Source organism: Eufriesea mexicana, unplaced genomic scaffold (genome assembly GCF_001483705.2).
Source record: "Eufriesea mexicana isolate 0111107269 unplaced genomic scaffold, ASM148370v2 scaffold980, whole genome shotgun sequence".
NCBI classification, from domain to species: Eukaryota; Metazoa; Arthropoda; class Insecta; order Hymenoptera; family Apidae; genus Eufriesea; species Eufriesea mexicana.
The window spans coordinates 16,609-29,130 of record NW_016909127.1 but is presented as its reverse complement, the minus strand read 5'-3'; positions in this window follow the sequence as shown (position 1 = coordinate 29,130).

Below are 12,522 nucleotides of genomic sequence, written 5' to 3'. Positions count from 1 at the left end.
GGAAATCATTGACTTCGAAATGAAATGAAAGAAGTTGCACAAAATTCAAAATGCTGCTTCATTTTATATAATATGTAAAGTATATAAAATTTATTATATACATTACATATTTATTTTACTATTATTTTATAATATCTTAAAAAGAATATATTTGATAAAATTACTAACGTACAATGTGAGTATATACTCTTATATTCTCACAAATATATTGCAAATTCCGTTTATATTATAATATAATAGTAAAATAAATATGTAAAGTATATAATAAATTTTATATACTTTACATATTATATAAAATAAAGCAGCATTTAAAATTTTGTATCACTTCTTTCATTTCGAAGACAATGATTTCCAATTTCTCTATTTATTCACCTTTTCCCATAAGTATATTCATATCATATGCATGCAATCAATTTTATTAACAATAATTAATTATTTTAAAATATTAACTACCAATTACGAAAAATTAAAATGAAACATCACATGTTATTTGTGACAACAACAGTTAGTTGGTAACAACGTTGCAACAATTTAAACATTCGAGCAGACTTTTAAACATGGGAAAATTGCGAATCCGAAAATTCCGTTACGTTTGATAAATAATGATTAAATAATAAAAGTCTGCTTTCAGATAGAAACGTAAATAATAAATATTAATGCGTCAGGTGGAGTTCGCAATGAAAGAAAAATACCATGTGGAAAATATCGGATATTTCATCCAAAATTACAATTTAAACCGAACTGCTGCCTTTCATCAGCGAAATTAATCTGTACGAAGCGAATCTCTAAATAACACGTCAATGTGGAACCATACGACATGGAAGTGCTTAACCTCGTTGGATTCCATATTACCTCGAATGTAAGCTCATTAGAATATGCAAATCGCTTTATTTTCAGTGCAATCAAAATCGTACCCCCATTTACCCTTACCAAGCACACATATCCGACGTTTATCTCGCAATGGTAAAAATCACGGATCGATGCAAGTTTAATAATACTTATATTTTTTCTCGAAAATCCAACGACACGTTGCTTAATAGCAATCAGGATGCTAGACCCGGGAGTAGCGTGGAACAACAAGCAGCCGGAATAAATTGATCGATTAATAAGATAACTGGTACAGAGGAAGCCGAGATACCTGCAACTGGAAATTGTTTATTTGAATAAGAAGCGGACCGTCAATGTAATCTACGCCCACGTGAACGAGTACAGGCCGAGGTGCATCTACGCGTTTCCTGGATGTAAATTATCAACGGTTACGTAGAAACTCGTTGTGAAATAGTGCCGCCATTAATTTCTAATAGACGAGATACACGGTGTGCCGTGATTTCGCGAAGCCGCGATTATTCAAACGCAGTTAAACTGGCACGCACGGTAGCGCGATAAGATGAATTTGTGGTTCGTTAAACGACGCCAGGCCACGATTTCGATAGAAATTTTACGCCTAATGATGTCATTACGGTTATTTCTATCCTGCCAGCAGGCTGATCACACGGCTCACAAGGAGAGTGCAAGCTGTTCGGGTCACAGATTTGGTTCAAACTCTGCAGGTTTGTAGATCTAGTCATGCAGTTCAAGACAATATACCATTATAGGGGCAACTACTCAGTAGTTTTTGAAATATTTATGATTAAAGTTTTATTACTTCCTTAACTACAGATGTATTTCAAATTATTTTCAAGTAGCATTATGGCCCAGCGGCGACGTCCGAAAGTTGTTATGCTGTAGATCGGGATTCGATTCCCGTTGATGTTTGTTAAGCCTTGGAATCCCGGTATTTCATTCGACCCTTTGTTTAGAATAGGCCCAGAAGACCGTTAGGGTCTTCTGGCAGCCAGATTCTAATTGCTGTTTTAGTTCAAGTTCCGTGTCCTTTCTATCTTCATTTTCAATGCATTTTCAAACAATTCTTTATTTCCCTCGGGTCACCGGACACGAGGCATTCTTTAGCCATTAATGTTAGAAAGCAGGCAACAGCACTTAGGATTTGGCTGACAATAGGCCTGCAAAGAAAGGGACCAGGCCATGCGCGATGTCGCGACTTTCGGAGCCATAAAGTAACGGGTCCTTCAGGAAGGGTCACGAATGTGCGGGTGGCCCACCAGCAACCCCCTTTGAGGGAGAGGCTTCCTCCACCGGCAGACCTGGTCGCGGAAGACGGTCCTCCCTTCTTTGGGGGCATCTGATTCGCGGACCGAGGGCCCACCCTCGGTCCTGTCAACCACCAATGGGAAAACCGATTTCCCTTTGGAAACCATGGGCTCCGAAAGATCGTGCATCGCACAAGTTAGTTAGGTCAGTACCAGTGAGTCAGCAAATAACATTCGAAGAGTTCAGAAGAGTTATCCGGAACTATTACAAAATATACAGTCCACTATAAACACAACGTTCCTCAAGAAATTTGGTTCGTCATTAACCGTCGCCAATTGCGGACGACCTACTGACGATATACAATGTTTTTGATACTTTTTTTTCCATCTATTTTTTATTTTGTATTCATTTTTCGCCTACGAATAAAATTTCTTAATAAAAGAAATTTATTTTTACTTTTTTCCGTGGCTTCGAATGGAAACTGACTGAATGGAAAATACATTCCGATGCCTGCGAGTTTCCTTATCGGTTTTAACATAAACAATCTAACGCCAGAAACTCTCGAAACTCTTGCTAATGTCAGCTTTTGCTAAATGCTGTGGATTTCATTTGAACCCTTTGCGCTCGACGATTTTTTCGCTAAACGAGGATACGAGTTGACAAATTTTCTGCTATAACGCTGACGATATTTTTTGAGCAGTAAATAAGAAATAATAATTAATACGTAGAATTATTTAATTTCGATTATTGCATACTGTTACGCTATTTTAAATTTGATATATTCGAAGGTGCAGGACGAGAGGCTTTTTAGTGAAAAGAGCACTACGTTTTCTTAGCAAGACTTTATTATATCCGGGGAACCAGATGCGGAAAATGGAAGACTAGCTTTTTGGGAAAGACCCGTGTCGTTGAAGAGGCGTAAGCGAACTGACTCTTTCTCGCTGTTCATTATTCTCCATGAAGATGGAAAACAAGCTACTATTATACAAGATCATCCTCAAGCCTTTCTGGACTTATGGTATACAGCTATGGGGCACAGCCAGCAACTCCAATATCAAGATCATACAGAGATTCCAATCTAAAACGCTACGTAACATATGTAACGCCCCATGGTACGTTACAGACGACGTAATACATCGTGACTTGGCTATACCTTTAGCAAAATGCGAAATCACCCAATTTAGCAAACGCCACATAAGTCAGTTAACGTGTCAGAAAAATCAATTAGCTAGAAAGTTGTCAAATCCAAATAAATCTCCATTTAGACGAAAAAGATTCGCTCCCCTGAACCTGGTACATCGATTCTCCTAATAACTCTAACTCCATCATTGTACTACACATTCCGGAAGTAATCAACCGATGCAACGATCTACGTATTTGCTTTTCATGTCCCTCATAAAGCTATCATTTTTACTTATAATTCCCATTTGAGGAATTGATTGTAAAACTCGTGAAGTCAATAAAGAAAAAGAAGAAATTAGGCGTCGAGGTGGTCCGCATGGTTGTAAAGACATAAACCAGGCCCCCATTGCCCCGGAACCCTCGATATCTCGATGGAGTCGAAAATATTTACAAGGAACCTTCGTTTCCCGTATCTGAGATGTGTCCCTACATATTAATTAACATCGAGCTTCGAAATTTTATCAAATAGCGACTGAAGGGCACCTCTCGAGTGCAAAGGGTTAAGCCTAAATCTTGGCGCGAATTATAGTTTAATTTATATATTTTAATTTTAATTTGCGTTTTCGTTACAAATTCCGTATTCAACGTTATTGCTTTCGTCATTTGACTCTGAGATTGCTTTTTCTTTTAACCCTTTGCACTCGGCGATTTTTTCGTTACAAAATAATTAAAAATAGTAATTCGAAGACTCGCTGCCATAAAGTCGAGGATATTTTTAAAATAGCAAATAAGCAATCGTATGCAAATTAAGACTTAAAATTATTTTGCTTCGATATTCCACGCATCCTTGGGTAATTGTAAATTTGATATATTAATTAAGATTCATCTTTAGAATCTGATTAAATGGCGACTGAGAGGCGCCTCTCGAGTGCAAAGGTTAATGTTTTCTTCAATATATTCTCTTACACCATTTTCTATGAAGTTCCTTTTTATTTTCTTACCATTTATGTGCATATGTTTAGTGTTAATTGGATTTACGTTGCAATGTAAACAGGCATGTTTTATGCCTAGAACATGTATAATTAAGTAAATACGTGGGCGTTAATAATGAATTTTTACGCGATTAGATAAATCAGTGGGAGTTAACTATGATTTTTTAATTAATTGGACGCATTCGTGAGACTTCAATTTTTATTCTTTATCTGTTTGGATAGTATACGGGGTAACAATTTAGTTTCAAATATTGAAAACTATTGGTTCATAGTTATTAGTCTTTTGTAAGAACATTGAGCGAAATATGTACGATTTTTCCTTATCAAACTATTATAATTGTTTGTTTACGAATTGGATGTTATTCAATTTCATTTACATTTATGTAAATCTTTTTCCACTGAATTTAATTTAGATAGTAAATTCATGAGACAACCTGCACGTTTACTTTATTATGTAATGAAATATTTTATTCATAGGTTTCAAATTAAATACGTAACCGAGATCATGTAATATGTATTTCACATAAATACGTGAGATAATAACGTGTGTAATTATCCTATGATATTCAAATATATCTTGTAACACTAAAGATATAATGATGATAATATCGCTTTTCAATGGAAATTTGAAACGTTTTAAAAAATCAGTTTTATTGAAATTACTCGTAAATCAATATCCTAATTCAAGAATACGATAAAAACATATAAATAAGTGTTCCACAAATTTGTTATCTAAATTTTTATAAATTTTTATGATTAACTACATATAATTTGTAAATTATCAACGAAGATATTATCATATTATTAAATATAGATAAATGTATAGTTATAATAACTGATAATAATATCTATTAAAGATATGACAAACACAAATTGTCAAAATCAAAAATTAATTAGCATTATACTATATTCTAAATAATTAAATTATCGTCTGTAATACAAAAATATTATATTGAATCATAGGAAGCAACGAAGAGTGATAAAATTTCAGAATGATGTATACTGAGAGTAATTATTCCATTTCGACTATTTTATATAAAAATAAATATAAACTTAGCGTACTTTTCCATTGTTATTAGCTATTTCAATAAATAATAAATAAGTAATAAATAATTTCGGATAGGAAATATTATAGAAATTATTAGTCCTAATAGTATATATTATACAAAATATGCAATAACAACTGAATCAACTGCAAAGAAACTACAAGTACATAAAAATACATACACATAACGAAAATATACACGGTGAGTCATTTAATTGCATCATCTAAATTTACTTGTGCACTACTTATTCCCTACAAAAATTGTTTCAAATGAAAATTGCGTAATCCATTAACTGCCAAATTTCTTTTTCAAAATTTTTGACCGGATAAGTTATATATATGCACAAAAGGTTGTGTAACAGTATAATTATATTCAAATTATGTTTTGTTTCGAAAATATTTAACATTTTTGAAAAAGTCCCAAAATGGGTATCGTTATAAAATGATGGACAAAATCATTCCAATAAAAAACAAAAGACCGAGTAAGTAACAAATCGTTACTATAACCTCTAAATTACATATTTATGCACGGTATTTCATTATAAGATAAAAACCAAACCAAAAATATAACGCTTCAAATATGACAATTCTGTACCGTTCAACTTACACGCGAATTTCAAATTTGTTCGCTCGTTGTATAGAAACGAAGCACAGAATACACACTTTTTGCTACATACAATATTGACTGATATATATAGAATAAAACTAAACTGTCAGGCGTACCAAATATATTTTTGGCGCCGAGCGATGTACGTAAGATTCCAAAATCTCGAAATGGGGATCGTGGCGACTAATGGGTTAAACACGACATGATAATTCCTTTTCATTATGTAATTATACAAACAATACACATTAGACCAATCTATCTTTAGAGAATATATAGCAAAATTAAATGAGCAGTTAAACATATTAGAAGCTATGTCGAACAGAGACAGTACAATGCAGTAATAAGTTCTATATTATTTCATTATTTTACATAAAGATCACCTTGAATTTTTAACCCTTTGCACTCGAGAGGTGACCTTCAGTTAGCATTTCATAAAATTTGAAAGATCGATATTAATTAATATATCAAATTTAATGCAATGTAACAGTGTGCAAGATATCGAAATCAAATAATTCTGCAATTATATTATTATACAATTCTTTATTTGCTGCTCGAAAAAGTATCGTCAGTTTTTTAATAGAGAATCTTTGATTTTCTACTCTTCTCTAGCCAAAAAGTCGTCGAGTGCAAAGGGTTAATTGTGACGAGTAATATTTGACCAAGTGATTTGAAGAAGTACCGAATGCTGGGTAATAAATTATTTATGAGATTGATACATACGTTCCTATACGCGTAAGTTGAAATTTCGTTGGAAAATAAATTTCATTAGAAAACACAGATGATAGACGATTCACGATCTCGAAAAGTAAGACTCTAAGATAATTTCCATACAAGTAACATCAATTATTCTTAGCTAGACGATTAATCAAACCCTATTCTAATAATAATCCATTTAATTCAAAATTCGCATCATATATTTTAATTCTAATAGACTATTATAATAAATCTTATTGATGTTTAATTAAATTATTTTATTATCATATGACGTACTATAATTCGAAGTCATGGAACATTAAGTATGCGGTTATTGAAAGTCTCGTACGTTACATCGGATATACACCGAGCATATCAGAATTATTCATGATAAGTATTAAATGAATTATTCTTCATTTCTAGGAGCAAAACGTGGCTCGTTATTTCCTTCATGTTCCTGCACGTTTGTTCGAGCTACAGATTTAATTAAAAATAAACAACAGTAAATACACGAGTCCATTAATATCTACATATTAATATCCGCGATACTCATATACGATAAAACTTTTTATTTAGTAATTAATCAAAATGCGGCAGAACTATCTACGAAGAAAAGGAAACGCGAGATTGTTCTGCTGTCATCACTTAGTATACTTTTGAATCATTATTTCCTCGTCTTTTGACCATTGCTTAATGTCAATATGTCAATAAATTAATTTACTTCGATTATTCCATCAGTGCAAATTTAATTATTTTTAATAAGTATTTTTAATAATCAATGGTCATTAATCTATGTTTATTGTTCGAATAGGAATTTCGTTAGAAAATATTGTTGGAATACTGTTAGAAAACGAAACCTTTTGCGATTGGCAACTAAGTGATTGCGGATTTTATCAAGGGATGGCTTTTGCACATTCTTTTGTTTTGTCAACGTGTTCAAGGCACCTAACTTATATTGTTTTCATGTTGTTTGGACTTCTGCCTTTAATTTAGTTGAAAAATTGTACCGATTAATTATTTAGTTTCCTTTTTATTCCAATTTAAAGACGGAAGAACAAGGCACGCATTTCGGACATATTTTATTGTTTTATTTCCGAAAAGGCAAGAACGCATCGCAAGCACGTAAGAAGTTATGTGCCGTAAATGGGAATGAAGCCTTTAAAGAAAGACAGTGACAAAATTGGATTGCCAAATTTCATTCTGGTGATTTTTCACTGAAAAATGCGCAACAATCCGGCCGTCCAGTTGAAGTTGATGAGACCCATATCAAGGCCACTATCGATTCAGATCGTCATAGCACAACACGTGAGATTGCAGAGAAGCTCAATGTATCGCGTACATGCATCCAAGAAAAATTAAAACGGCTTGGTTATGTCAAGAAACTCGGTTTATGGATCCCTCATCAGCTTAAGGAAATTCATTCGACGCAACGCATTAGCATCTGCGATTCGCTTCTGAAACGCAACGAAATTGATCCATTTCTGAAACGACTGATAACTGGCGACGAAAAGTGGACAGTTTATAACAACGTTAATCGGAAAAGATCGTGAGTTATGCAAGATGAACCATCCCAGACGACACTAAAATCTGAGATTCGCTAAAAAATTTGGTATTTTCCTTCTTATTTGAAATCCGCAATCACTTAGTTGCCAATCTAATATATTATAATAAAACGTAGTTCGTAGAATGCGTGTGAACTGTAATATAAACTCGTCACTAAATATTCATTTCATTTTTACTGAGAATTTACGAAATTTAGAAATAGGAAATGGTAATTATTAATAACATTATATGTCATTAATTAACGGTATAGTAATAACTAATAATAAAATATAGAATTAATTATTAATGATACGTATTGTAAAATGAAAGAGTAATAAGAACGTTGATTAAATAAAAACTGTGATAATTAATTTCATATCAAGGTACATGGAAAATATAATAATGAAAATTATAAGTTATTCGTGATGTTATTATAAATTGTAAGAGTAATAAGAAAACATGGAATTAATCGGTTAATTCTATTAATTATTAATGATATTAATACGAAAGGTAAATGGAACAAGGAAATTATGATTAACTGAAAATGTTTCTAATTAATATTATATCAAAAATATGAAGAAACTATTAATTATTACTGCGAAGTTTTATGAGTTACGAGGATGAGAAGAAAATATTAAATAAATAAAGGCTGTACTAATTAATCTCATACCAGAAACATACATAAGAACTAATTATTTGTTATAAGAATAAATTTTATTTTACTTGTTCTCAAACGTTCAATTGTTATACAATACATAAATGTATTGATAATAGAGAACAATACAGAAGCATTCGTACCCTCCCTATTATTAACTTTGAATAATTGCTATTTATTTATAATGTATTTCATAAAATTCTTATAATGGGCATTGTACACTGGAATAACTAAGTTTTCAAAACACAATAAATTTTATTATTAGCAATGTATTAGCAGTAATTGATTACTTCTTAGACCTTTAAAAACAAAACGATATAAAACCGAATAGTTATTCTCAAATATTTTTTATAAAAATAAAATTAACACGTTTCACGCCCACAAAATACAATTATAAAAATAAAATCTTCCTATTAACTATTCCTTATTTCGTATAATTTATTCTATTTATTCGCAATAATATCGAATAAATTATTAAACAATTTGCTATGACATATATCTATATCTTCGTCACCCTCGTGCAAAACTTGAAGATTTAACCTGATTTGAAATTCTTCGTTAACACTTTAATAGCCGATCGCACAACATGTGTGTGATAGCCGGAACAACATGTGATGCTACCGGCAATTAATAATTAATAATTATCATACAAAGGAAAAATATTAAATCTATTGTTAACACGTTGACTGCCATGGGGGTCACCGGTGACCGGCGACATTACCTTGGAGTGAGGGAAGGTTCCCCCGAAAAACCACGATAGTGGAGGAAACCCTCTCCTCCAAGGTGGGGTACCTGGGGTTCACCCGCGCGCCGGTGACCCCATCGGCCGTTTGTTACCCCTAGCGAAGGCCTGAGGCTTCCAACGTGTGCGGACCACGTGGAGCCCTCAGGCCTATTGTCAGCCAAGTCTTAAGAGCCGTCGCCTAATTTCGTTAAATTAGGGATTTCCAGGATTCTCGTGTTCCGCGACACGAGAAGTCAAAAGAAAAAAGGTACAACAGTCAAACATGCTGAAGGCATGGAGCGGGAAATTCCGATGCCGAATTGTTCGACCCTAAGACCTGGCTGTTGGAAGACCGTAACGGGTCTTCTTTGTTCCACGACGGAACATGCTCCCCCCGTTGAGTGATCGTGTCGCTCAAAATGCGTTGGCGTTTCGTGGTGCTGCGCTGGGTTGTTGTGGTGGAGGTTCGTCGGTAACGATTGGCAGTAGGGCCAGCTGCTTTACGTTGCGCTTGTAGGTGCCCTGGTTGGTCCGGACGGTGACCGCTCGGATGACGTGGTCCGCTCCTGGATGCACCTTCTCGACTCGTCCGAGATGCCATTGGAGCGGCGGCAGATGGTCATCCTTCAAGATGATCAGGGATCCTTCCTTGATCTCGTGCGAGCCCTTCGTCCACCTCGTACGAACGTTTAATTGGTGGATATACTCCTTATGCCACCTGGTCCAGAAGTGCTGTTTAACTTTCTGAATATGTTGCCAATTTGACAACCGGTTGCTGGGCGTATCGCTGAAATTGATCTCGGGCATGCTCGTTAAAGAAGTGCCAATCAGGAAATGGGCAGGAGTTAACGCGGAAGGATCGTTAGGGTCAGATGATAAAGGAGTTAGCGGACGGGAGTTTAAAATCGCTTCGACTTCGATCGCGAAGGTGTTAAATTGTTCGAAAGTAAACAATTCCTCGCCAACGACTCGTTTCACGTGGTGTTTAAATGACTTCACCGCTGCTTCCCATAGGCCGCCGAAATTGGGTGAAAGAGCCGGAATGAAGTGCCACGCGGTGGCCTTGTCTGCAAGGAAGCGCTGTACCCTTTCGTTCGTTCGCAGCGTTTGGAATAGCTCGATCATTTCGTTGTTGGCGCCTACGAAATTGGTGCCATTGTCCGAGTAGATATTCTGACACACTCCTCGGCGGGCCATGAATCGTTTCAAGGCCGCGATGAACGCTTCGGTGGTCATATCGCCGACGACTTCGAGATGTACGGCCTTCGTCGCGAAGCAAATGAAGACAGCCACGTAAATTTTAATCCGATTGCGGTTTCGGTGTCGTTTCTCCTTTATGAAAAAGGGCCCGCAATAATCGACCCCACAATTCAGAAAGGGTCGAGCTTCGGAGACGCGTGCCGCAGGTAGGGTGCCCATTACGTAGTTGACGGCCGGTGGATTCACACGGAGACACCTGACGCACTGACGGATGGTCCGTTTGACCGCGTTTTTCCCGTCAATGGGCCAATATTGCTGTCGCACGTTGGCTAACGTGGTGTTGATGCCAGAATGCTGTCCTTCCAAATGTGCCTGACGTATGATGAGTTCGGTAACGTGGTGACCTTTCGGAAGTACGATTGGATGTTTTTGATCGTACGATATTGTCGCGTTTTGTAGCCGACCTCCAACGCGAAGCATTCCCTTGTTGTCCAGAAAGGGGTGCAATGGAAGTAGACGGCTCTTCGCGTGTAAATGTGTTCCGTTCCGGAGGTCGCGAATCTCACGATCGAACGCGGAGGCTTGAACGAGCATCAAAATACGTTCGTGCGCATTCAAAATTTCCTCGGCAGACAGCGTTCCCTCCCTATGAGCGCCTTTCTTGAATCGGAGGCAATACGCGACGATTCTTTTTAATTTACTCAACGTTGAAAATCGATTGAGTATCTCGTTGCTAAAAACAGTGGTGGTCATAAAACAGGCTGGTGAACGGGTTTCCGGAACTTCTTCGGCAACGGTAAACCTTGGCTTGGGCCAATCCGCGACGTCGTTGGCTAGCCATTTCGGTCCATGACGCCAAAGCGAATTTTTCAAGAAATCCGCTGGTGATTGTCCTCGCGATATGAGGTCAGCTGGATTGTCATCGGATCTGACATGATGCCACGCTGCGACGTCTGTTTTGGTTTGAATTTCGGACACTCGGTTCGCCACGAACGTTTTCAGCGTGCATGGTTCTCTTCTTAGCCAGCTCAGGACCACCGTCGAATCTGTCCAGAATTTTACGGATTCAAAGGGAAAGGCGTTGATTTCCCGAACGGTTGTAAACAATGATGCCAGAAGTACTGCTCCGCACAGTTCCAATCTTGCGAGGCTCACGATTTTAAGGGGCGCGACGCGGGATTTCGCACATAACAGGCTCATTTTGATTCGGCCGCGTTCGTCGATTGACCGTATATATAAGCAAGCACCGTACGCTCGCTCGCTTGCGTCGCAGAATCCGTGTAATTCCAGGCTCCGAATGGCCCGCTGACAGACATGGCGTTCGAATGATGTCTGATTTAATTGCTGTAGTTCGTTGACGTAGGTGGTCCATTCAGTGTGGATGCTGGCAGGTAGCGATTCGTCCCATGTGAGTTTTAATCTCCAAAGCTGCTGCATCAGTATCTTCGCGGTCGTGATAACAGGTGCCAGCAGACCTAGGGGGTCGAATATCTTCGCGATGGTGGACAAGATTGTTCGTTTCGTTACTCTTGTATCGATATTCGGATCCACGGAATAGACGATGCGATCGTTGTGCGCTTGCCATGAAACACCAAGAGTCTTGACCGTTGCGTCTCCGAAGTATTTGGTGTGGATTTGAGCTTCTGGAAGTCCCGTTAGGAGCTGTGGTTCGTTTGAAGCCCACTGTCGAATATGCAATCCACCCAATCCGAGCAATCGTATTATTTGCTCGCGTAGAATCGTCGCCTCGTTATAAGTGTCCGTTCCGGTTAATAAATCGTCCACGTACAAATCGCGCTGAAGAACAGTTGCTGCGGCTGGAGCATTAATCCTTTCGTCGTCCGCTAGTTG